The sequence below is a fragment of the Nerophis ophidion genome, linkage group LG13, assembly GCF_033978795.1.
Source record: "Nerophis ophidion isolate RoL-2023_Sa linkage group LG13, RoL_Noph_v1.0, whole genome shotgun sequence".
Taxonomy (NCBI): Eukaryota; Metazoa; Chordata; class Actinopteri; order Syngnathiformes; family Syngnathidae; genus Nerophis; species Nerophis ophidion.
The window spans coordinates 26,367,884-26,390,362 of record NC_084623.1 but is presented as its reverse complement, the minus strand read 5'-3'; the positions used below and the strand labels follow the sequence as shown (position 1 = coordinate 26,390,362).

At 46.5% G+C, this 22,479-nt stretch overlaps 1 non-coding gene and 45 pseudogenes across 1 annotated transcript; all 46 read right to left on the bottom strand.

The window, feature by feature from the left end:
• Window positions 1–443: 443 nt before the first annotated feature.
• LOC133565773 (5S ribosomal RNA) lies at window positions 444–562 on the bottom strand (annotated as a pseudogene).
• A 364-nt stretch (window positions 563–926) lies between these two features.
• LOC133566394 (5S ribosomal RNA) lies at window positions 927–1,045 on the bottom strand (annotated as a pseudogene).
• Window positions 1,046–1,413: 368 nt separating this feature from the next.
• LOC133566767 (5S ribosomal RNA) lies at window positions 1,414–1,531 on the bottom strand (annotated as a pseudogene).
• A 364-nt stretch (window positions 1,532–1,895) lies between these two features.
• LOC133565123 (5S ribosomal RNA) lies at window positions 1,896–2,014 on the bottom strand (annotated as a pseudogene).
• Window positions 2,015–2,378: 364 nt separating this feature from the next.
• On the bottom strand, window positions 2,379–2,497 carry LOC133567081 (5S ribosomal RNA; annotated as a pseudogene).
• A 368-nt stretch (window positions 2,498–2,865) lies between these two features.
• On the bottom strand, window positions 2,866–2,984 carry LOC133566881 (5S ribosomal RNA; annotated as a pseudogene).
• Window positions 2,985–3,348: 364 nt separating this feature from the next.
• Window positions 3,349–3,467, bottom strand: LOC133567663 (5S ribosomal RNA; annotated as a pseudogene).
• A 364-nt stretch (window positions 3,468–3,831) lies between these two features.
• LOC133566410 (5S ribosomal RNA) lies at window positions 3,832–3,950 on the bottom strand (annotated as a pseudogene).
• Window positions 3,951–4,318: 368 nt separating this feature from the next.
• On the bottom strand, window positions 4,319–4,437 carry LOC133565672 (5S ribosomal RNA; annotated as a pseudogene).
• Window positions 4,438–4,801: 364 nt separating this feature from the next.
• On the bottom strand, window positions 4,802–4,920 carry LOC133567000 (5S ribosomal RNA; annotated as a pseudogene).
• A 364-nt stretch (window positions 4,921–5,284) lies between these two features.
• Window positions 5,285–5,403, bottom strand: LOC133567662 (5S ribosomal RNA; annotated as a pseudogene).
• A 364-nt stretch (window positions 5,404–5,767) lies between these two features.
• Window positions 5,768–5,886, bottom strand: LOC133567254 (5S ribosomal RNA; annotated as a pseudogene).
• A 368-nt stretch (window positions 5,887–6,254) lies between these two features.
• On the bottom strand, window positions 6,255–6,373 carry LOC133566879 (5S ribosomal RNA; annotated as a pseudogene).
• A 365-nt stretch (window positions 6,374–6,738) lies between these two features.
• On the bottom strand, window positions 6,739–6,857 carry LOC133567660 (5S ribosomal RNA; annotated as a pseudogene).
• Window positions 6,858–7,221: 364 nt separating this feature from the next.
• LOC133567658 (5S ribosomal RNA) lies at window positions 7,222–7,340 on the bottom strand (annotated as a pseudogene).
• Window positions 7,341–7,704: 364 nt separating this feature from the next.
• Window positions 7,705–7,823, bottom strand: LOC133566393 (5S ribosomal RNA; annotated as a pseudogene).
• Window positions 7,824–8,191: 368 nt separating this feature from the next.
• On the bottom strand, window positions 8,192–8,309 carry LOC133566766 (5S ribosomal RNA; annotated as a pseudogene).
• Window positions 8,310–8,673: 364 nt separating this feature from the next.
• LOC133565275 (5S ribosomal RNA) lies at window positions 8,674–8,792 on the bottom strand (annotated as a pseudogene).
• Window positions 8,793–9,156: 364 nt separating this feature from the next.
• LOC133567239 (5S ribosomal RNA) lies at window positions 9,157–9,275 on the bottom strand (annotated as a pseudogene).
• Window positions 9,276–9,643: 368 nt separating this feature from the next.
• On the bottom strand, window positions 9,644–9,761 carry LOC133566399 (5S ribosomal RNA; annotated as a pseudogene).
• A 364-nt stretch (window positions 9,762–10,125) lies between these two features.
• Window positions 10,126–10,244, bottom strand: LOC133565761 (5S ribosomal RNA; annotated as a pseudogene).
• Window positions 10,245–10,608: 364 nt separating this feature from the next.
• Window positions 10,609–10,727, bottom strand: LOC133566392 (5S ribosomal RNA; annotated as a pseudogene).
• Window positions 10,728–11,095: 368 nt separating this feature from the next.
• On the bottom strand, window positions 11,096–11,213 carry LOC133566765 (5S ribosomal RNA; annotated as a pseudogene).
• A 364-nt stretch (window positions 11,214–11,577) lies between these two features.
• Window positions 11,578–11,696, bottom strand: LOC133565122 (5S ribosomal RNA; annotated as a pseudogene).
• Window positions 11,697–12,060: 364 nt separating this feature from the next.
• LOC133567080 (5S ribosomal RNA) lies at window positions 12,061–12,179 on the bottom strand (annotated as a pseudogene).
• Window positions 12,180–12,547: 368 nt separating this feature from the next.
• Window positions 12,548–12,666, bottom strand: LOC133566878 (5S ribosomal RNA; annotated as a pseudogene).
• Window positions 12,667–13,030: 364 nt separating this feature from the next.
• Window positions 13,031–13,149, bottom strand: LOC133567657 (5S ribosomal RNA; annotated as a pseudogene).
• A 364-nt stretch (window positions 13,150–13,513) lies between these two features.
• Window positions 13,514–13,632, bottom strand: LOC133566408 (5S ribosomal RNA; annotated as a pseudogene).
• Window positions 13,633–14,000: 368 nt separating this feature from the next.
• On the bottom strand, window positions 14,001–14,119 carry LOC133565671 (5S ribosomal RNA; annotated as a pseudogene).
• A 364-nt stretch (window positions 14,120–14,483) lies between these two features.
• On the bottom strand, window positions 14,484–14,602 carry LOC133566999 (5S ribosomal RNA; annotated as a pseudogene).
• Window positions 14,603–14,966: 364 nt separating this feature from the next.
• On the bottom strand, window positions 14,967–15,085 carry LOC133567656 (5S ribosomal RNA; annotated as a pseudogene).
• Window positions 15,086–15,449: 364 nt separating this feature from the next.
• LOC133567253 (5S ribosomal RNA) lies at window positions 15,450–15,568 on the bottom strand (annotated as a pseudogene).
• A 368-nt stretch (window positions 15,569–15,936) lies between these two features.
• LOC133566877 (5S ribosomal RNA) lies at window positions 15,937–16,055 on the bottom strand (annotated as a pseudogene).
• Window positions 16,056–16,420: 365 nt separating this feature from the next.
• Window positions 16,421–16,539, bottom strand: LOC133567655 (5S ribosomal RNA; annotated as a pseudogene).
• Window positions 16,540–16,903: 364 nt separating this feature from the next.
• Window positions 16,904–17,022, bottom strand: LOC133567654 (5S ribosomal RNA; annotated as a pseudogene).
• Window positions 17,023–17,386: 364 nt separating this feature from the next.
• On the bottom strand, window positions 17,387–17,505 carry LOC133566391 (5S ribosomal RNA; annotated as a pseudogene).
• Window positions 17,506–17,873: 368 nt separating this feature from the next.
• Window positions 17,874–17,991, bottom strand: LOC133566764 (5S ribosomal RNA; annotated as a pseudogene).
• Window positions 17,992–18,355: 364 nt separating this feature from the next.
• LOC133565274 (5S ribosomal RNA) lies at window positions 18,356–18,474 on the bottom strand (annotated as a pseudogene).
• A 364-nt stretch (window positions 18,475–18,838) lies between these two features.
• On the bottom strand, window positions 18,839–18,957 carry LOC133567238 (5S ribosomal RNA; annotated as a pseudogene).
• A 368-nt stretch (window positions 18,958–19,325) lies between these two features.
• LOC133566397 (5S ribosomal RNA) lies at window positions 19,326–19,443 on the bottom strand (annotated as a pseudogene).
• Window positions 19,444–19,807: 364 nt separating this feature from the next.
• On the bottom strand, window positions 19,808–19,926 carry LOC133567145 (5S ribosomal RNA; annotated as a pseudogene).
• A 364-nt stretch (window positions 19,927–20,290) lies between these two features.
• Window positions 20,291–20,409, bottom strand: LOC133567653 (5S ribosomal RNA; annotated as a pseudogene).
• A 368-nt stretch (window positions 20,410–20,777) lies between these two features.
• LOC133565273 (5S ribosomal RNA) lies at window positions 20,778–20,896 on the bottom strand (annotated as a pseudogene).
• Window positions 20,897–21,259: 363 nt separating this feature from the next.
• LOC133567685 (5S ribosomal RNA) lies at window positions 21,260–21,378 on the bottom strand. The gene has a single exon (XR_009809468.1). It is a non-coding gene; the product is annotated as a 5S ribosomal RNA (ribosomal RNA).
• Window positions 21,379–21,743: 365 nt separating this feature from the next.
• LOC133567415 (5S ribosomal RNA) lies at window positions 21,744–21,852 on the bottom strand (annotated as a pseudogene).
• A 364-nt stretch (window positions 21,853–22,216) lies between these two features.
• On the bottom strand, window positions 22,217–22,335 carry LOC133567652 (5S ribosomal RNA; annotated as a pseudogene).
• Between the last annotated feature and the right edge of the window lie 144 nt (window positions 22,336–22,479).

Sequence of the window (22,479 nt, the reverse complement as noted above, 5' to 3'; positions counted from 1 at the left end):
GGGGGGGGGAGGCCAGACCCAGCTTATGCTTCCGAGATCAGACGAGATCGGGCGATCTTCGGGTAGTATGGCCGTAAGCCGAGAGGCAATCCTCAGAATTCAATTTTTAAATGTGGCAAGCTGGTTGACAGGACCTTTCTGCAATGAGCTACACGTGTGTGATACAATAATCACTGCTCTTTTTCTCAGCCTATGTAACTCTTTGGACTTTTGCCCCACTGTTAGCACTGAATTGCCTTGAGGCACATGGGTCACTGTTGGCGACACTGCAAATCTTGCTATAAATTTCAGACCGAGTCAAAACTAAACATGTTTTGGGTGGAGACCAGCGTTTTGTTTAGACGAGCATAATGTAGCGTTTTGACAAGTGTGGCAAGTATCTATAGCCATTGTGACAAAAACAAAAGGGAGAAAGTGCGCCCTATACTGGGAGCATCGCTAAAAGCCTACAGCACCTGGTATTCCTAGGTAGTCTCCCATCCAAGTACTAACCAGGCCAGACCCAGCTTAGCTTCCGAGATCAGACGAGATCGGGCGATCTTCGGGTAGTATGGCCGTAAGCCGAGAGGCAGTCCTCAGAATTCAATTTTTAGATGTGGTAAGCTGGTTGACAGGACCTTTCTGCAATGAGCTACACGTGTGTGATACAATAATCACTGCACTTTTTCTCAGCCTATGTAACTCTTTGGACTTTTGCCCCACTGTTAGCACTGAAGTGCCTTGAGGCACATGGGTCACTGTTGGTGACACTGCAAATCTTGCTATAAATTTCAGACCGAGTCAAAACTAAACTTGTTTTGGGTGGAGAACAGCGTTTTGTTTGGACGAGCATAATGTAGCGTTTTGACAAGTGTGGCAAGTATCTATAGCCATTGTGACAAAAACAAAAGGGAGAAAGTGCGCCCTATACTGGGAGCATCGCTAAAAGCCTACAGCACCTGGTATTCCTAGGCAGTCTCCCATCCAAGTAGTAACCAGGCCAGACCCAGCTTAGCTTCCGAGATCAGACGAGATCGGGCGAGCTTCGGGCAGTATGGCCGTAAGCCGAGAGGCTGTCCTCAGAATTCAATTTTTAAATGTGGCAAGCTGGTTGACAGGACCTTTCTGCAATGAGTTACACGTATGTGATACAATAATCACTGCTCTTTTTCTCAGCCTATGTAACTCTTTGGACTTTTGCCCCAATGTTAGCACTGAAGTGCCTTGAGGCACATGGGTCACTGTTGGCGACACTGCAAATCTTGCTCTAAATTTCAGACCGAGTCAAAACTAAACAAACATGTTTTGGGTGGAGACCAGCGGTTTGTTTGGACGAGCATAATGTAGCGTTTTGACAAGTGTGGCAAATATCTATAGCCATTGTGAAAAAAACAAAAGGGAGAAAGTGCGCCCTATACTGGTAGCATCGCTAAAAGCCTACAGCACCAGTATTCCTAGGGAGTCTCCCAACCAAGTACTAACCAGGCCAGACCCAGCTTAGCTTCCGAGATCAGACGAGATCGGGCGATCTTCGGGTAGTATGGCCATAAGCCGAGAGGCAGTCCTCAGAATTCAATTTTTAAATGTGGCAAGCTGGTTGACAGGACCTTTCTGCAATGAGCTACACGTGTGTGATACAATAATCACTGCTCTTTTTCTCAGCCTATGTAACTCTTTGGACTTTTGCCCCACTGTTAGCACTGAAGTGCCTTGCGGCACATGGGTCACTGTTGGCGACACTGCAAATCTTGCTATAAATTTCAGACCGAGTCAAAACTAAACATCTTTTGGGTGGAGACCAGCGTTTTGTTTGGACGAGCATAATGTAGCGTTTTGACAAGTGTGGCAAGTATCAATAGCCATTGTGACAAAAACAAAAGGGAGAAAGTGCGCCCTATACTGGGAGCATCGCTAAAAGCCTACAGCACCTGGTATTCCTAGGTAGTCTCCCAACCAAGTACTAACCAGGCCAGACCCAGCTTAGCTTCCGAGATCAGACGAGATCGGGCGATCTTCGGGTAGTATGGCCGTAAGCCGAGAGGCAGTCCTCAGAATCCAATTTTTAAATGTGGCAAGCTGGTTGACAGGACCTTTCTGCAATGAGCTACACGTGTGTGATACAATAATCACTGCTCTTTTTCTCAGCCTATGTAACTCTTTGGACTTTTGCCCCACTGTTAGCACTGAAGTGCCTTGAGGCACATGGGTCACTGTTGGCGACACTGCAAATCTTGCTATAAACTTCAGACCGAGGCAAAACTAAACTTGTTTTGGGTGGAGACCAGCGTTTTGTTTGGACGAGCATAATGTAGCGTTTTGACAAGTGTGGCAAGTATCTATAGCCATTGTGAGAAAAACAAAAGGGAGAAAGTGCGCCCTATACTGGGGGCATCGCTAAAAGCCTACAGCACTTGGTATTCCTAGGGAGTCTCCCAACCAAGTACTAACCAGGCCAGACCCAGGTTAGCTTCCGAGATCAGACGAGATCGGGCGATCTTCGGGTAGTATGGCCGTAAGCCGAGAGGCAGTCCTCAGAATTCAATTTTTAGATGTGGCAAGCTGGTTGACAGGACCTTTCTGCAATGAGCTACACGTGTGTGATACAATAATCACTGCTCTTTTTCTCAGCCTATGTAACTCTTTGGACTTTTGCCCCAATGTTAGCACTGAAGTGCCTTGAGGCACATGGGTCACTGTTGGCGACACTGCAAATCTTGCTATAAATTTCAGACCGAGTCAAAAATAAACAAACATGTTTTGGGTGGAGACCAGCGGTTTGTTTGGACGAGCACAATGTAGCGTTTTGACAAGTGTGGCAAATATCTATAGCCATTGTGAAAAAAACAAAAGGGAGAAAGTGCGCCCTATACTGGTAGCATCGCTAAAAGCCTACAGCACCTGGTATTCCTAGGGAGTCTCGCAACCAAGTACTAACCAGGCCAGACCCAGCTTAGCTTCCGAGATCAGACGAGATCGGGCGATCTTCGGGTAGTATGGCCGTAAGCCGAGAGGTAGTCCTCAGAATTCAATTTTTAAATGTGGCAAGCTGGTTGACAGGACCTTTCTGCAATGAGTTACACGTGTGTGATACAATAATCACTGCTCTTTTTCTCAGCCTATGTAACTCTTACGACTTTTGCCCCACTGTTAGCACTGAAGTGCCTTGAGGCACATGGGTCACTATTGGCGACACTGCAAATCTTGCTATAAATTTCAGACCGAGTCAAAACTAAACATGTTTTGGGTGGAGACCAGCGTTTTGTTTGGACGAGCATAATGTAGCGTTTTGACAAGTGTGGCAAGTATCTATAGCCATTGTGACAAAAACAAAAGGGAGAAAGTGCGCCCTATAATGGGAGCATCGCTAAAAGCCTACAGCACCTGGTATTCCTAGGCAGTCTCCCATCCAAGTACTAACCAGGCCAGACCCAGCTTAGCTTCCGAGATCAGACGAGATCGGGCGATCTTCGGGTAGTATGGCCGTAAGCCGAGAGGCAATCCTCAGAATTCAATTTTTAAATGTGGCAAGCTGGTTGACAGGACCTTTCTGCAATGAGCTACACGTGTGTGATACAATAATCACTGCTCTTTTTCTCAGCCTATGTAACTCTTTGGACTTTTGCCCCACTGTTAGCACTGAATTGCCTTGAGGCACATGGGTCACTGTTGGCGACACTGCAAATCTTGCTATAAATTTCAGACCGAGTCAAAACTAAACTTGTTTTGGGTGGAGAACAGCGTTTTGTTTGGACGAGCATAATGTAGCGTTTTGACAAGTGTGGCAAGTATCTATAGCCATTGTGACAAAAACAAAAGGGAGAAAGTGCGCCCTATACTGGGAGCATCGCTAAAAGCCTACAGCACCTGGTATTCCTAGGCAGTCTCCCATCCAAGTAGTAACCAGGCCAGACCCAGCTTAGCTTCCGAGATCAGACGAGATCGGGAGAGCTTCGGGCAGTATGGCCGTAAGCCGAGAGGCTGTCCTCAGAATTCAATTTTTAAATGTGGCAAGCTGGTTGACAGGACCTTTCTGCAATGAGTTACACGTGTGTGATACAATAATCACTGCTCTTTTTCTCAGCCTATGTAACTCTTTGGACTTTTGCCCCAATGTTAGCACTGAAGTGCCTTGAGGCACATGGGTCACTGTTGGCGACACTGCAAATCTTGCTATAAATTTCAGACCGAGTCAAAACTAAACAAACATGTTTTGGGTGGAGACCAGCGTTTTGTTTGGACGAGCATAATGTAGCGTTTTGACAAGTGTGGCAAGTATCTATAGCCATTGTGACAAAAACAAAAGGGAGAAAGTGCGCCCTATACTGGGAGCATCGCTAAAAGCCTACAGCACCTGGTATTCCTAGGCAGCCTCCCATCCAAGTACTAACCAGGCCAGACCCAGCTTAGCTTCCGAGATCAGACGAGATCGGGCGATCTTCGGGTAGTATGGCCGTAAGCCGAGAGGCAGTCCTCAGAATTAAATTTTTAAATGTGGCAAGCTGGTTGACAGGACCTTTCTGCAATGAGCTACACGTGTGTGATACAATAATCACTGCTCTTTTTCTCAGCCTATGTAACTCTTTGGACTTTTGCCCCACTGTTAGCACTGAAGTGCCTTGAGGCACATGGGTCACTGTTGGCGACACTGCAAATCTTGCTATAAATTTCAGACCGAGTCAAAACTAAACTTGTTTTGGGTGGAGACCAACGTTTTGTTTGGACGAGCATAATGTAGCGTTTTGACAAGTGTGGCAAGTATTTATAGCCATTGTGACAAAAACAAAAGGGAGAAAGTGCGCCCTATACTGGGAGCATCGCTAAAAGCCTACAGCACCTGGTATTCCTAGGCAGTCTCCCAACCAAGTACTAACCAGAACAGACCCAGCTTAGCTTCCGAGATCAGACGAGATCGGGCGATCTTCGGGTAGTATGGCCGTAAGCCGAGAGGCAGTCCTCAGAATCCAATTTTTAAATGTGGCAAGCTGGTTGACAGGACCTTTCTGCAATGAGCTACACGTGTGTGATACAATAATCACTGCTCTTTTTCTCAGCCTATGTAACTCTTTGGACTTTTGCCCCACTGTTAGCACTGAAGTGCCTTGAGGCACATGGGTCACTGTTGGCGACACTGCAAATCTTGCTATAAACTTCAGACCGAGGCAAAACTAAACTTGTTTTGGGGGGAGACCAGCGTTTTGTTTGGACGAGCATAATGTAGCGTTTTGACAAGTGTGGCAAGTATCTATAGCCATTGTGACAAAAACAAAAGGGAGAAAGTGCGCCCTATACTGGGAGCATCGCTAAAAGCCTACAGCACCTGGTATTCCTAGGCAGTCTCCCATCCAAGTACTAACCAGGCCAGACCCAGCTTAGCTTCCGAGATCAGACGAGATCGGGCGATCTTCGGGTAGTATGGCCGTAAGCCGAGAGGCAGTCCTCAGAATTCAATTTTTAGATGTGGCAAGCTGGTTGACAGGACCTTTCTGCAATGAGCTACACGTGTGTGATACAATAATCACTGCTCTTTTTCTCAGCCTATGTAACTCTTTGGACTTTTGCCCCACTGTTAGCACTGAAGTGCCTTGCGGCACATGGGTCACTGTTGGCGACACTGCAAATCTTGCTATAAATTTCAGACCGAGTCAAAACTAAACATGTTTTGGGTGGAGACCAGCGTTTTGTTTGGACGAGCATAATGTAGCGTTTTGACAAGTGTGGCAAGTATCTATAGCCATTGTGAGAAAAACAAAAGGGAGAAAGTGCGCCCTATACTGGGGGCATCGCTAAAAGCCTACAGCACTTGGTATTCCTAGGGAGTCTCCCAACCAAGTACTAACCAGGCCAGACCCAGGTTAGCTTCCGAGATCAGACGAGATCAGGCGATCTTCGGGTAGTATGGCCGTAAGCCGAGAGGCAGTCCTCAGAATTCAATTTTTAGATGTGGCAAGCTGGTTGACAGGACCTTTCTGCAATGAGCTACACGTGTGTGATACAATAATCACTGCTCTTTTTCTCAGCCTATGTAACTCTTTGGACTTTTGCCCCAATGTTAGCACTGAAGTGCCTTGAGGCACATGGGTCACTGTTGGCGACACTGCAAATCTTGCTATAAATTTCAGACCGAGTCAAAAATAAACAAACATGTTTTGGGTGGAGACCAGCGGTTTGTTTGGACGAGCATAATGTAGCGTTTTGACAAGTGTGGCAAATATCTATAGCCATTGTGAAAAAAACAAAAGGGAGAAAGTGCGCCCTATACTGGTAGCATCGCTAAAAGCCTACAGCACCTGGTATTCCTAGGGAGTCTCGCAACCAAGTACTAACCAGGCCAGACCCAGCTTAGCTTCCGAGATCAGACGAGATCGGGCGATCTTCGGGTAGTATGGCCGTAAGCCGAGAGGTAGTCCTCAGAATTCAATTTTTAAATGTGGCAAGCTGGTTGACAGGACCTTTCTGCAATGAGTTACACGTGTGTGATACAATAATCACTGCTCTTTTTCTCAGCCTATGTAACTCTTACGACTTTTGCCCCACTGTTAGCACTGAAGTGCCTTGAGGCACATGGGTCACTATTGGCGACACTGCAAATCTTGCTATAAATTTCAGACCGAGTCAAAACTAAACATGTTTTGGGTGGAGACCAGCGTTTTGTTTGGACGAGCATAATGTAGCGTTTTGACAAGTGTGGCAAGTATCTATAGCCATTGTGACAAAAACAAAAGGGAGAAAGTGCGCCCTATAATGGGAGCATCGCTAAATAGCCTACAGCACCTGGTATTCCTAGGCAGTCTCCCATCCAAGTACTAACCAGGCCAGACCCAGCTTAGCTTCCGAGATCAGACGAGATCGGGCGATCTTCGGGTAGTATGGCCGTAAGCCGAGAGGCAATCCTCAGAATTCAATTTTTAAATGTGGCAAGCTGGTTGACAGGACCTTTCTGCAATGAGCTACACGTGTGTGATACAATAATCACTGCTCTTTTTCTCAGCCTATGTAACTCTTTGGACTTTTGCCCCACTGTTAGCACTGAATTGCCTTGAGGCACATGGGTCACTGTTGGCGACACTGCAAATCTTGCTATAAATTTCAGACCGAGTCAAAACTAAACATGTTTTGGGTGGAGACCAGCGTTTTGTTTAGACGAGCATAATGTAGCGTTTTGACAAGTGTGGCAAGTATCTATAGCCATTGTGACAAAAACAAAAGGGAGAAAGTGCGCCCTATACTGGGAGCATCGCTAAAAGCCTACAGCACCTGGTATTCCTAGGCAGTCTCCCATCCAAGTACTAACCAGGCCAGACCCAGCTTAGCTTCCGAGATCAGACGAGATCGGGCGATCTTCGGGTAGTATGGCCGTAAGCCGAGAGGCAGTCCTCAGAATTCAATTTTTAGATGTGGTAAGCTGGTTGACAGGACCTTTCTGCAATGAGCTACACGTGTGTGATACAATAATCACTGCACTTTTTCTCAGCCTATGTAACTCTTTGGACTTTTGCCCCACTGTTAGCACTGAAGTGCCTTGAGGCACATGGGTCACTGTTGGTGACACTGCAAATCTTGCTATAAATTTCAGACCGAGTCAAAACTAAACTTGTTTTGGGTGGAGAACAGCGTTTTGTTTGGACGAGCATAATGTAGCGTTTTGACAAGTGTGGCAAGTATCTATAGCCATTGTGACAAAAACAAAAGGGAGAAAGTGCGCCCTATACTGGGAGCATCGCTAAAAGCCTACAGCACCTGGTATTCCTAGGCAGTCTCCCATCCAAGTAGTAACCAGGCCAGACCCAGCTTAGCTTCCGAGATCAGACGAGATCGGGCGAGCTTCGGGCAGTATGGCCGTAAGCCGAGAGGCTGTCCTCAGAATTCAATTTTTAAATGTGGCAAGCTGGTTGACAGGACCTTTCTGCAATGAGTTACACGTATGTGATACAATAATCACTGCTCTTTTTCTCAGCCTATGTAACTCTTTGGACTTTTGCCCCAATGTTAGCACTGAAGTGCCTTGAGGCACATGGGTCACTGTTGGCGACACTGCAAATCTTGCTATAAATTTCAGACCGAGTCAAAACTAAACAAACATGTTTTGGGTGGAGACCAGCGGTTTGTTTGGACGAGCATAATGTAGCGTTTTGACAAGTGTGGCAAATATCTATAGCCATTGTGAAAAAAACAAAAGGGAGAAAGTGCGCCCTATACTGGTAGCATCGCTAAAAGCCTACAGCACCAGTATTCCTAGGGAGTCTCCCAACCAAGTACTAACCAGGCCAGACCCAGCTTAGCTTCCGAGATCAGACGAGATCGGGCGATCTTCGGGTAGTATGGCCATAAGCCGAGAGGCAGTCCTCAGAATTCAATTTTTAAATGTGGCAAGCTGGTTGACAGGACCTTTCTGCAATGAGCTACACGTGTGTGATACAATAATCACTGCTCTTTTTCTCAGCCTATGTAACTCTTTGGACTTTTGCCCCACTGTTAGCACTGAAGTGCCTTGCGGCACATGGGTCACTGTTGGCGACACTGCAAATCTTGCTATAAATTTCAGACCGAGTCAAAACTAAACATCTTTTGGGTGGAGACCAGCGTTTTGTTTGGACGAGCATAATGTAGCGTTTTGACAAGTGTGGCAAGTATCAATAGCCATTGTGACAAAAACAAAAGGGAGAAAGTGCGCCCTATACTGGGAGCATCGCTAAAAGCCTACAGCACCTGGTATTCCTAGGCAGTCTCCCAACCAAGTACTAACCAGGCCAGACCCAGCTTAGCTTCCGAGATCAGACGAGATCGGGCGATCTTCGGGTAGTATGGCCGTAAGCCGAGAGGCAGTCCTCAGAATCCAATTTTTAAATGTGGCAAGCTGGTTGACAGGACCTTTCTGCAATGAGCTACACGTGTGTGATACAATAATCACTGCTCTTTTTCTCAGCCTATGTAACTCTTTGGACTTTTGCCCCACTGTTAGCACTGAAGTGCCTTGAGGCACATGGGTCACTGTTGGCGACACTGCAAATCTTGCTATAAACTTCAGACCGAGGCAAAACTAAACTTGTTTTGGGTGGAGACCAGCGTTTTGTTTGGACGAGCATAATGTAGCGTTTTGACAAGTGTGGCAAGTATCTATAGTCATTGTGACAAAAACAAAAGGGAGAAAGTGCGCCCTATACCGGGAGCATCGCTAAAAGCCTAAAGCACCTGGTATTCCTAGGCAGTCTCCCATCCAAGTAATAACCAGGCCAGACCCAGCTTAGCTTCCGAGATCAGACGAGATCGGGCGAGCTTCGGGCAGTATGGCCGTAAGCCGAGAGGCTGTCCTCAGAATTCAATTTTTAAATGTGGCAAGCTGGTTGACAGGACCTTTCTGCAATGAGCTACACGTGTGTGATACAATAATCACTGCTCTTTTTCTCAGCCTATGTAACTCTTTGGACTTTTGCCCCAATGTTAGCACTGAAGTGCCTTGAGGCACATGGGTCACTGTTGGCGACACTGCAAATCTTGCTATAAATTTCAGACCGAGTCAAAACTAAACAAACATGTTTTGGGTGGAGACCAGCGGTTTGTTTGGACGAGCATAATGTAGCGTTTTGACAAGTGTGGCAAATATCTATAGCCATTGTGAAAAAAACAAAAGGGAGAAAGTGCGCCCTATACTGGTAGCATCGCTAAAAGCCTACAGCACCAGTATTCCTAGGGAGTCTCCCAACCAAGTACTAACCAGGCCAGACCCAGCTTAGCTTCCGAGATCAGACGAGATCGGGCGATCTTCGGGTAGTATGGCCGTAAGCCGAGAGGCAATCCTCAGAATTCAATTTTTAAATGTGGCAAGCTGGTTGACAGGACCTTTCTGCAATGAGCTACACGTGTGTGATACAATAATCACTGCTCTTTTTCTCAGCCTATGTAACTCTTTGGACTTTTGCCCCACTGTTAGCACTGAATTGCCTTGAGGCACATGGGTCACTGTTGGCGACACTGCAAATCTTGCTATAAATTTCAGACCGAGTCAAAACTAAACATGTTTTGGGTGGAGACCAGCGTTTTGTTTAGACGAGCATAATGTAGCGTTTTGACAAGTGTGGCAAGTATCTATAGCCATTGTGACAAAAACAAAAGGGAGAAAGTGCGCCCTATACTGGGAGCATCGCTAAAAGCCTACAGCACCTGGTATTCCTAGGTAGTCTCCCATCCAAGTACTAACCAGGCCAGACCCAGCTTAGCTTCCGAGATCAGACGAGATCGGGCGATCTTCGGGTAGTATGGCCGTAAGCCGAGAGGCAGTCCTCAGAATTCAATTTTTAGATGTGGTAAGCTGGTTGACAGGACCTTTCTGCAATGAGCTACACGTGTGTGATACAATAATCACTGCACTTTTTCTCAGCCTATGTAACTCTTTGGACTTTTGCCCCACTGTTAGCACTGAAGTGCCTTGAGGCACATGGGTCACTGTTGGTGACACTGCAAATCTTGCTATAAATTTCAGACCGAGTCAAAACTAAACTTGTTTTGGGTGGAGAACAGCGTTTTGTTTGGACGAGCATAATGTAGCGTTTTGACAAGTGTGGCAAGTATCTATAGCCATTGTGACAAAAACAAAAGGGAGAAAGTGCGCCCTATACTGGGAGCATCGCTAAAAGCCTACAGCACCTGGTATTCCTAGGCAGTCTCCCATCCAAGTAGTAACCAGGCCAGACCCAGCTTAGCTTCCGAGATCAGACGAGATCGGGCGAGCTTCGGGCAGTATGGCCGTAAGCCGAGAGGCTGTCCTCAGAATTCAATTTTTAAATGTGGCAAGCTGGTTGACAGGACCTTTCTGCAATGAGTTACACGTATGTGATACAATAATCACTGCTCTTTTTCTCAGCCTATGTAACTCTTTGGACTTTTGCCCCAATGTTAGCACTGAAGTGCCTTGAGGCACATGGGTCACTGTTGGCGACACTGCAAATCTTGCTCTAAATTTCAGACCGAGTCAAAACTAAACAAACATGTTTTGGGTGGAGACCAGCGGTTTGTTTGGACGAGCATAATGTAGCGTTTTGACAAGTGTGGCAAATATCTATAGCCATTGTGAAAAAAACAAAAGGGAGAAAGTGCGCCCTATACTGGTAGCATCGCTAAAAGCCTACAGCACCAGTATTCCTAGGGAGTCTCCCAACCAAGTACTAACCAGGCCAGACCCAGCTTAGCTTCCGAGATCAGACGAGATCGGGCGATCTTCGGGTAGTATGGCCATAAGCCGAGAGGCAGTCCTCAGAATTCAATTTTTAAATGTGGCAAGCTGGTTGACAGGACCTTTCTGCAATGAGCTACACGTGTGTGATACAATAATCACTGCTCTTTTTCTCAGCCTATGTAACTCTTTGGACTTTTGCCCCACTGTTAGCACTGAAGTGCCTTGCGGCACATGGGTCACTGTTGGCGACACTGCAAATCTTGCTATAAATTTCAGACCGAGTCAAAACTAAACATCTTTTGGGTGGAGACCAGCGTTTTGTTTGGACGAGCATAATGTAGCGTTTTGACAAGTGTGGCAAGTATCAATAGCCATTGTGACAAAAACAAAAGGGAGAAAGTGCGCCCTATACTGGGAGCATCGCTAAAAGCCTACAGCACCTGGTATTCCTAGGTAGTCTCCCAACCAAGTACTAACCAGGCCAGACCCAGCTTAGCTTCCGAGATCAGACGAGATCGGGCGATCTTCGGGTAGTATGGCCGTAAGCCGAGAGGCAGTCCTCAGAATCCAATTTTTAAATGTGGCAAGCTGGTTGACAGGACCTTTCTGCAATGAGCTACACGTGTGTGATACAATAATCACTGCTCTTTTTCTCAGCCTATGTAACTCTTTGGACTTTTGCCCCACTGTTAGCACTGAAGTGCCTTGAGGCACATGGGTCACTGTTGGCGACACTGCAAATCTTGCTATAAACTTCAGACCGAGGCAAAACTAAACTTGTTTTGGGTGGAGACCAGCGTTTTGTTTGGACGAGCATAATGTAGCGTTTTGACAAGTGTGGCAAGTATCTATAGCCATTGTGAGAAAAACAAAAGGGAGAAAGTGCGCCCTATACTGGGGGCATCGCTAAAAGCCTACAGCACTTGGTATTCCTAGGGAGTCTCCCAACCAAGTACTAACCAGGCCAGACCCAGGTTAGCTTCCGAGATCAGACGAGATCGGGCGATCTTCGGGTAGTATGGCCGTAAGCCGAGAGGCAGTCCTCAGAATTCAATTTTTAGATGTGGCAAGCTGGTTGACAGGACCTTTCTGCAATGAGCTACACGTGTGTGATACAATAATCACTGCTCTTTTTCTCAGCCTATGTAACTCTTTGGACTTTTGCCCCAATGTTAGCACTGAAGTGCCTTGAGGCACATGGGTCACTGTTGGCGACACTGCAAATCTTGCTATAAATTTCAGACCGAGTCAAAAATAAACAAACATGTTTTGGGTGGAGACCAGCGGTTTGTTTGGACGAGCACAATGTAGCGTTTTGACAAGTGTGGCAAATATCTATAGCCATTGTGAAAAAAACAAAAGGGAGAAAGTGCGCCCTATACTGGTAGCATCGCTAAAAGCCTACAGCACCTGGTATTCCTAGGGAGTCTCGCAACCAAGTACTAACCAGGCCAGACCCAGCTTAGCTTCCGAGATCAGACGAGATCGGGCGATCTTCGGGTAGTATGGCCGTAAGCCGAGAGGTAGTCCTCAGAATTCAATTTTTAAATGTGGCAAGCTGGTTGACAGGACCTTTCTGCAATGAGTTACACGTGTGTGATACAATAATCACTGCTCTTTTTCTCAGCCTATGTAACTCTTACGACTTTTGCCCCACTGTTAGCACTGAAGTGCCTTGAGGCACATGGGTCACTATTGGCGACACTGCAAATCTTGCTATAAATTTCAGACCGAGTCAAAACTAAACATGTTTTGGGTGGAGACCAGCGTTTTGTTTGGACGAGCATAATGTAGCGTTTTGACAAGTGTGGCAAGTATCTATAGCCATTGTGACAAAAACAAAAGGGAGAAAGTGCGCCCTATAATGGGAGCATCGCTAAAAGCCTACAGCACCTGGTATTCCTAGGCAGTCTCCCATCCAAGTACTAACCAGGCCAGACCCAGCTTAGCTTCCGAGATCAGACGAGATCGGGCGATCTTCGGGTAGTATGGCCGTAAGCCGAGAGGCAATCCTCAGAATTCAATTTTTAAATGTGGCAAGCTGGTTGACAGGACCTTTCTGCAATGAGCTACACGTGTGTGATACAATAATCACTGCTCTTTTTCTCAGCCTATGTAACTCTTTGGACTTTTGCCCCACTGTTAGCACTGAATTGCCTTGAGGCACATGGGTCACTGTTGGCGACACTGCAAATCTTGCTATAAATTTCAGACCGAGTCAAAACTAAACTTGTTTTGGGTGGAGAACAGCGTTTTGTTTGGACGAGCATAATGTAGCGTTTTGACAAGTGTGGCAAGTATCTATAGCCATTGTGACAAAAACAAAAGGGAGAAAGTGCGCCCTATACTGGGAGCATCGCTAAAAGCCTACAGCACCTGGTATTCCTAGGCAGTCTCCCATCCAAGTAGTAACCAGGCCAGACCCAGCTTAGCTTCCGAGATCAGACGAGATCGGGAGAGCTTCGGGCAGTATGGCCGTAAGCCGAGAGGCTGTCCTCAGAATTCAATTTTTAAATGTGGCAAGCTGGTTGACAGGACCTTTCTGCAATGAGTTACACGTGTGTGATACAATAATCACTGCTCTTTTTCTCAGCCTATGTAACTCTTTGGACTTTTGCCCCAATGTTAGCACTGAAGTGCCTTGAGGCACATGGGTCACTGTTGGCGACACTGCAAATCTTGCTATAAATTTCAGACCGAGTCAAAACTAAACAAACATGTTTTGGGTGGAGACCAGCGTTTTGTTTGGACGAGCATAATGTAGCGTTTTGACAAGTGTGGCAAGTATCTATAGCCATTGTGACAAAAACAAAAGGGAGAAAGTGCGCCCTATACTGGGAGCATCGCTAAAAGCCTACAGCACCTGGTATTCCTAGGCAGCCTCCCATCCAAGTACTAACCAGGCCAGACCCAGCTTAGCTTCCGAGATCAGACGAGATCGGGCGATCTTCGGGTAGTATGGCCGTAAGCCGAGAGGCAGTCCTCAGAATTAAATTTTTAAATGTGGCAAGCTGGTTGACAGGACCTTTCTGCAATGAGCTACACGTGTGTGATACAATAATCACTGCTCTTTTTCTCAGCCTATGTAACTCTTTGGACTTTTGCCCCACTGTTAGCACTGAAGTGCCTTGAGGCACATGGGTCACTGTTGGCGACACTGCAAATCTTGCTATAAATTTCAGACCGAGTCAAAACTAAACTTGTTTTGGGTGGAGACCAACGTTTTGTTTGGACGAGCATAATGTAGCGTTTTGACAAGTGTGGCAAGTATTTATAGCCATTGTGACAAAAACAAAAGGGAGAAAGTGCGCCCTATACTGGGAGCATCGCTAAAAGCCTACAGCACCTGGTATTCCTAGGCAGTCTCCCAACCAAGTACTAACCAGAACAGACCCAGCTTAGCTTCCGAGATCAGACGAGATCGGGCGATCTTCGGGTAGTATGGCCGTAAGCCGAGAGGCAGTCCTCAGAATCCAATTTTTAAATGTGGCAAGCTGGTTGACAGGACCTTTCTGCAATGAGCTACACGTGTGTGATACAATAATCACTGCTCTTTTTCTCAGCCTATGTAACTCTTTGGACTTTTGCCCCACTGTTAGCACTGAAGTGCCTTGAGGCACATGGGTCACTGTTGGCGACACTGCAAATCTTGCTATAAACTTCAGACCGAGGCAAAACTAAACTTGTTTTGGGGGGAGACCAGCGTTTTGTTTGGACGAGCATAATGTAGCGTTTTGACAAGTGTGGCAAGTATCTATAGCCATTGTGACAAAAACAAAAGGGAGAAAGTGCGCCCTATACTGGGAGCATCGCTAAAAGCCTACAGCACCTGGTATTCCTAGGCAGTCTCCCATCCAAGTACTAACCAGGCCAGACCCAGCTTAGCTTCCGAGATCAGACGAGATCGGGCGATCTTCGGGTAGTATGGCCGTAAGCCGAGAGGCAGTCCTCAGAATTCAATTTTTAGATGTGGCAAGCTGGTTGACAGGACCTTTCTGCAATGAGCTACACGTGTGTGATACAATAATCACTGCTCTTTTTCTCAGCCTATGTAACTCTTTGGACTTTTGCCCCACTGTTAGCACTGAAGTGCCTTGCGGCACATGGGTCACTGTTGGCGACACTGCAAATCTTGCTATAAATTTCAGACCGAGTCAAAACTAAACATGTTTTGGGTGGAGACCAGCGTTTTGTTTGGACGAGCATAATGTAGCGTTTTGACAAGTGTGGCAAGTATCTATAGCCATTGTGAGAAAAACAAAAGGGAGAAAGTGCGCCCTATACTGGGGGCATCGCTAAAAGCCTACAGCACTTGGTATTCCTAGGGAGTCTCCCAACCAAGTACTAACCAGGCCAGACCCAGGTTAGCTTCCGAGATCAGACGAGATCAGGCGATCTTCGGGTAGTATGGCCGTAAGCCGAGAGGCAGTCCTCAGAATTCAATTTTTAGATGTGGCAAGCTGGTTGACAGGACCTTTCTGCAATGAGCTACACGTGTGTGATACAATAATCACTGCTCTTTTTCTCAGCCTATGTAACTCTTTGGACTTTTGCCCCAATGTTAGCACTGAAGTGCCTTGAGGCACATGGGTCACTGTTGGCGACACTGCAAATCTTGCTATAAATTTCAGACCGAGTCAAAAATAAACAAACATGTTTTGGGTGGAGACCAGCGGTTTGTTTGGACGAGCATAATGTAGCGTTTTGACAAGTGTGGCAAATATCTATAGCCATTGTGAAAAAAACAAAAGGGAGAAAGTGCGCCCTATACTGGTAGCATCGCTAAAAGCCTACAGCACCTGGTATTCCTAGGGAGTCTCGCAACCAAGTACTAACCAGGCCAGACCCAGCTTAGCTTCCGAGATCAGACGAGATCGGGCGATCTTCGGGTAGTATGGCCGTAAGCCGAGAGGTAGTCCTCAGAATTCAATTTTTAAATGTGGCAAGCTGGTTGACAGGACCTTTCTGCAATGAGTTACACGTGTGTGATACAATAATCACTGCTCTTTTTCTCAGCCTATGTAACTCTTACGACTTTTGCCCCACTGTTAGCACTGAAGTGCCTTGAGGCACATGGGTCACTATTGGCGACACTGCAAATCTTGCTATAAATTTCAGACCGAGTCAAAACTAAACATGTTTTGGGTGGAGACCAGCGTTTTGTTTGGACGAGCATAATGTAGCGTTTTGACAAGTGTGGCAAGTATCTATAGCCATTGTGACAAAAACAAAAGGGAGAAAGTGCGCCCTATAATGGGAGCATCGCTAAATAGCCTACAGCACCTGGTATTCCTAGGCAGTCTCCCATCCAAGTACTAACCAGGCCAGACCCAGCTTAGCTTCCGAGATCAGACGAGATCGGGCGATCTTCGGGTAGTATGGCCGTAAGCCGAGAGGCAATCCTCAGAATTCAATTTTTAAATGTGGCAAGCTGGTTGACAGGACCTTTCTGCAATGAGCTACACGTGTGTGATACAATAATCACTGCTCTTTTTCTCAGCCTATGTAACTCTTTGGACTTTTGCCCCACTGTTAGCACTGAATTGCCTTGAGGCACATGGGTCACTGTTGGCGACACTGCAAATCTTGCTATAAATTTCAGACCGAGTCAAAACTAAACATGTTTTGGGTGGAGACCAGCGTTTTGTTTAGACGAGCATAATGTAGCGTTTTGACAAGTGTGGCAAGTATCTATAGCCATTGTGACAAAAACAAAAGGGAGAAAGTGCGCCCTATACTGGGAGCATCGCTAAAAGCCTACAGCACCTGGTATTCCTAGGCAGTCTCCCATCCAAGTACTAACCAGGCCAGACCCAGCTTAGCTTCCGAGATCAGACGAGATCGGGCGATCTTCGGGTAGTATGGCCGTAAGCCGAGAGGCAGTCCTCAGAATTCAATTTTTAGATGTGGTAAGCTGGTTGACAGGACCTTTCTGCAATGAGCTACACGTGTGTGATACAATAATCACTGCACTTTTTCTCAGCCTATGTAACTCTTTGGACTTTTGCCCCACTGTTAGCACTGAAGTGCCTTGAGGCACATGGGTCACTGTTGGTGACACTGCAAATCTTGCTATAAATTTCAGACCGAGTCAAAACTAAACTTGTTTTGGGTGGAGAACAGCGTTTTGTTTGGACGAGCATAATGTAGCGTTTTGACAAGTGTGGCAAGTATCTATAGCCATTGTGACAAAAACAAAAGGGAGAAAGTGCGCCCTATACTGGGAGCATCGCTAAAAGCCTACAGCACCTGGTATTCCTAGGCAGTCTCCCATCCAAGTAGTAACCAGGCCAGACCCAGCTTAGCTTCCGAGATCAGACGAGATCGGGCGAGCTTCGGGCAGTATGGCCGTAAGCCGAGAGGCTGTCCTCAGAATTCAATTTTTAAATGTGGCAAGCTGGTTGACAGGACCTTTCTGCAATGAGTTACACGTATGTGATACAATAATCACTGCTCTTTTTCTCAGCCTATGTAACTCTTTGGACTTTTGCCCCAATGTTAGCACTGAAGTGCCTTGAGGCACATGGGTCACTGTTGGCGACACTGCAAATCTTGCTATAAATTTCAGACCGAGTCAAAACTAAACAAACATGTTTTGGGTGGAGACCAGCGGTTTGTTTGGACGAGCATAATGTAGCGTTTTGACAAGTGTGGCAAATATCTATAGCCATTGTGAAAAAAACAAAAGGGAGAAAGTGCGCCCTATACTGGTAGCATCGCTAAAAGCCTACAGCACCAGTATTCCTAGGGAGTCTCCCAACCAAGTACTAACCAGGCCAGACCCAGCTTAGCTTCCGAGATCAGACGAGATCGGGCGATCTTCGGGTAGTATGGCCATAAGCCGAGAGGCAGTCCTCAGAATTCAATTTTTAAATGTGGCAAGCTGGTTGACAGGACCTTTCTGCAATGAGCTACACGTGTGTGATACAATAATCACTGCTCTTTTTCTCAGCCTATGTAACTCTTTGGACTTTTGCCCCACTGTTAGCACTGAAGTGCCTTGCGGCACATGGGTCACTGTTGGCGACACTGCAAATCTTGCTATAAATTTCAGACCGAGTCAAAACTAAACATCTTTTGGGTGGAGACCAGCGTTTTGTTTGGACGAGCATAATGTAGCGTTTTGACAAGTGTGGCAAGTATCAATAGCCATTGTGACAAAAACAAAAGGGAGAAAGTGCGCCCTATACTGGGAGCATCGCTAAAAGCCTACAGCACCTGGTATTCCTAGGCAGTCTCCCAACCAAGTACTAACCAGGCCAGACCCAGCTTAGCTTCCGAGATCAGACGAGATCGGGCGATCTTCGGGTAGTATGGCCGTAAGCCGAGAGGCAGTCCTCAGAATCCAATTTTTAAATGTGGCAAGCTGGTTGACAGGACCTTTCTGCAATGAGCTACACGTGTGTGATACAATAATCACTGCTCTTTTTCTCAGCCTATGTAACTCTTTGGACTTTTGCCCCACTGTTAGCACTGAAGTGCCTTGAGGCACATGGGTCACTGTTGGCGACACTGCAAATCTTGCTATAAACTTCAGACCGAGGCAAAACTAAACTTGTTTTGGGTGGAGACCAGCGTTTTGTTTGGACGAGCATAATGTAGCGTTTTGACAAGTGTGGCAAGTATCTATAGTCATTGTGACAAAAACAAAAGGGAGAAAGTGCGCCCTATACCGGGAGCATCGCTAAAAGCCTAAAGCACCTGGTATTCCTAGGCAGTCTCCCATCCAAGTAATAACCAGGCCAGACCCAGCTTAGCTTCCGAGATCAGACGAGATCGGGCGAGCTTCGGGCAGTATGGCCGTAAGCCGAGAGGCTGTCCTCAGAATTCAATTTTTAAATGTGGCAAGCTGGTTGACAGGACCTTTCTGCAATGAGCTACACGTGTGTGATACAATAATCACTGCTCTTTTTCTCAGCCTATGTAACTCTTTGGACTTTTGCCCCAATGTTAGCACTGAAGTGCCTTGAGGCACATGGGTCACTGTTGGCGACACTGCAAATCTTGCTATAAATTTCAGACCGAGTCAAAACTAAACAAACATGTTTTGGGTGGAGACCAGCGGTTTGTTTGGACGAGCATAATGTAGCGTTTTGACAAGTGTGGCAAATATCTATAGCCATTGTGAAAAAAACAAAAGGGAGAAAGTGCGCCCTATACTGGTAGCATCGCTAAAAGCCTACAGCACCAGTATTCCTAGGGAGTCTCCCAACCAAGTACTAACCAGGCCAGACCCAGCTTAGCTTCCGAGATCAGACGAGATCGGGCGATCTTCGGGTAGTATGGCCGTAAGCCGAGAGGTAGTCCTCAGAATTCAATTTTTAAATGTGGCAAGCTGGTTGACAGGACCTTTCTGCAATGAGTTACACGTGTGTGATACAATAATCACTGCTCTTTTTCTCAGCCTATGTAACTCTTACGACTTTTGCCCCACTGTTAGCACTGAAGTGCCTTGAGGCACATGGGTCACTATTGGCGACACTGCAAATCTTGCTATAAATTTCAGACCGAGTCAAAACAAAACATGTTTTGGGTGGAGACCAGCGTTTTGTTTGGACGAGCATAATGTAGCGTTTTGACAAGTGTGGCAAGTATCTATAGCCATTGTGACAAAAACAAAAGGGAGAAAGTGCGCCCTATACTGGGAGCATCGCTAAAAGCCTAAAGCACCTGGTATTCCTAGGCAGTCTCCCATCCAAGTAATAACCAGGCCAGACCCAGCTTAGCTTCCGAGATCAGACGAGATCGGGCGATCTTCGGGTAGTATGGCCGTAAGCCGAGAGGCAATCCTCAGAATTCAATTTTTAAATGTGGCAAGCTGGTTGACAGGACCTTTCTGCAATGAGCTACACGTGTGTGATACAATAATCACTGCTCTTTTTCTCAGCCTATGTAACTCTTTGGACTTTTGCCCCACTGTTAGCACTGAAGTGCCTTGAGGCACATGGGTCACTGTTGGCGACACTGCAAATCTTGCTATAAATTTCAGACCGAGTCAAAACTAAACATGTTTTGGGTGGAGACCAGCGTTTTGTTTGGACGAGCATAATGTAGCGTTTTGACAAGTGTGGCAAGTATCTATAGCCATTGTGACAAAAACAAAAGGGAGAAAGTGCGCCCTATACTGGGAGCATCGCTAAAAGCCTACAGCACCTGGTATTCCTAGGCAGTCTCCCATCCAAGTACTAACCAGGCCAGACCCAGCTTAGCTTCCGAGATCAGACGAGATCGGGCGATCTTCGGGTAGTATGGCCGTAAGCCGAGAGGCAGTCCTCAGAATTCAATTTTTAAATGTGGCAAGCTGTTTGACAGGAACTTTCTGCAATGAGCTACACGTGTGTGATACAATAATCACTGCTCTTTTTCTCAGCCTATGTAACTCTTTGGACTTTTGCCCCACTGTTAGCACTGAAGTGCCTTGAGGCACATGGGTGACTGTTGGCGACACTGCAAATCTTGCTATAAATTTCAGACCGAGTCAAAACTAAACAAACATGTTTTGGGTGGAGACCAGCGGTTTGTTTGGGCGAGCATAATGTAGCGTTTTGACAAGTGTGGCAAGTATCTATAGCCATTGTGAAAAAAACAAAAGGGAGAAAGTGCGCCCTATACTGGTAGCATCGCTAAAAGCCTACAGCACCTGGTATTCCTAGGCAGTCTCCCAACCAAGTACTAACCAGGCCAGACCCAGCTTAGCTTCCGAGATCAGACGAGATCGGGCGATCTTCGGGTAGTATGGCCGTAAGCCGAGAGGCAGGCCTCAGAATTAAATTTTTAAATGTGGCAAGCTGGTTGACAGGCCCTTTCTGCATTGAGCTACACGTGTGTGATACAATAATCACTGCTCTTTTCTCAGCTTATGTAACTCTTTGGACTTTTGCCCCACTGTTAGCACTGAAGTGCCTTGAGGCACATGGGTCACTGTTGGCGACACTGCAAATCTTGCTATAAATTTCAGACCGAGTCAAAACTAAACTTGTTTTGGGTGGAGACCAGCGTTTTGTTTGGACGAGCATAATGTAGCGTTTTGACAAGTGTGGCAAGTATCTATAGCCATTGTGACAAAAACAAAAGGGAGAAAGTGCGCCCTATACTGGGAGCATCGCTAAAAGCCTACAGCACCTGGTATTCCTAGGCAGTCTCCCATCCAAGTACTAACCAGGCCAGACCCAGCTTAGCTTCCGAGATCAGACGAGATCGGGCGATCTTTGGGTAGTATGGCCGTAAGCCGAGAGGCAGTCCTCAGAATTCAACTTTTAAATGTGGCAAGCTGGTTGACAGGACCTTTCTGCAATGAGCTACACGTGTGTGATACAATAATCACTGCTCTTTTTCTCAGCCTATGTAACTCTTTGGACTCTTGGCCCACTGTTAGCACTGAAGTGCCTTGAGGCACATGGGTGACTGTTGGCGACACTGCAAATCTTGCTATAAATTTCAGACCGAGTCAAAACTAAACATGTTTTGGGTGGAGACCAGTGTTTTGTTTGGACGAGCATAAACGTAACGTTTTGACAAGTGTGGCAAGTATCTAGAGCCATTGTGACAAAAACAAAAGGGAGAAAGTGCGCCCTATACTGGGGGCATCGCTAAAAGCCTACAGCACCTGGTATTCCTAGGCAGTCTCCCATCCAAGTACTAACCAGGCCGGACCCAGCTTAGCTTCCGAGATCGGGGGATCTTCGGGTAGTATGGCCGTAAGCCGAGAGGCAGTCCTCAGAATTCAATTTTTGAATGTGGCAAGCTGGTTGACAGGACCTTTCTGCAATGAGCTACACGTGTGTGATACAATAATCACTGCTCTTTTTCTCAGCCTATGTAACTCTTTGGACTTTTGCCCCACTGTTAGCACTGAAGTGCCTTGAGGCACATGGGTGACTGTTGGCGACACTGCAAATCTTGCTATAAATTTCAGACCGAGTCAAAACTAAACATGTTTTGGGTGGAGACCAGCGTTTTGTTTGGACGAGCATAATGTAGCGTTTTGACAAGTGTGGCAAGTATCTATAGCCATTGTGACAAAAACAAAAGGGAGAAAGTGCGCCCTATACTGGGAGCATCGCTAAAAGCCTACAGCACCTGGTATTCCTAGGCAGTCTCCCATCCAAGTACTAACCAGGCCAGACCCAGCTTAGCTTCCGAGATCAGACGAGATCGGGCGATCTTCGGGTAGTATGGCCGTAAGCCGAGAGGCAGTCCTCAGAATTCAACTTTTAAATGTGGCAAGCTGGTTGACAGGACCTTTCTGCAATGAGCTACACGTGTGTGATACAATAATCACTGCTCTTTTTCTCAGCCTATGTAACTCTTTGGACTTTTGCCCCACTGTT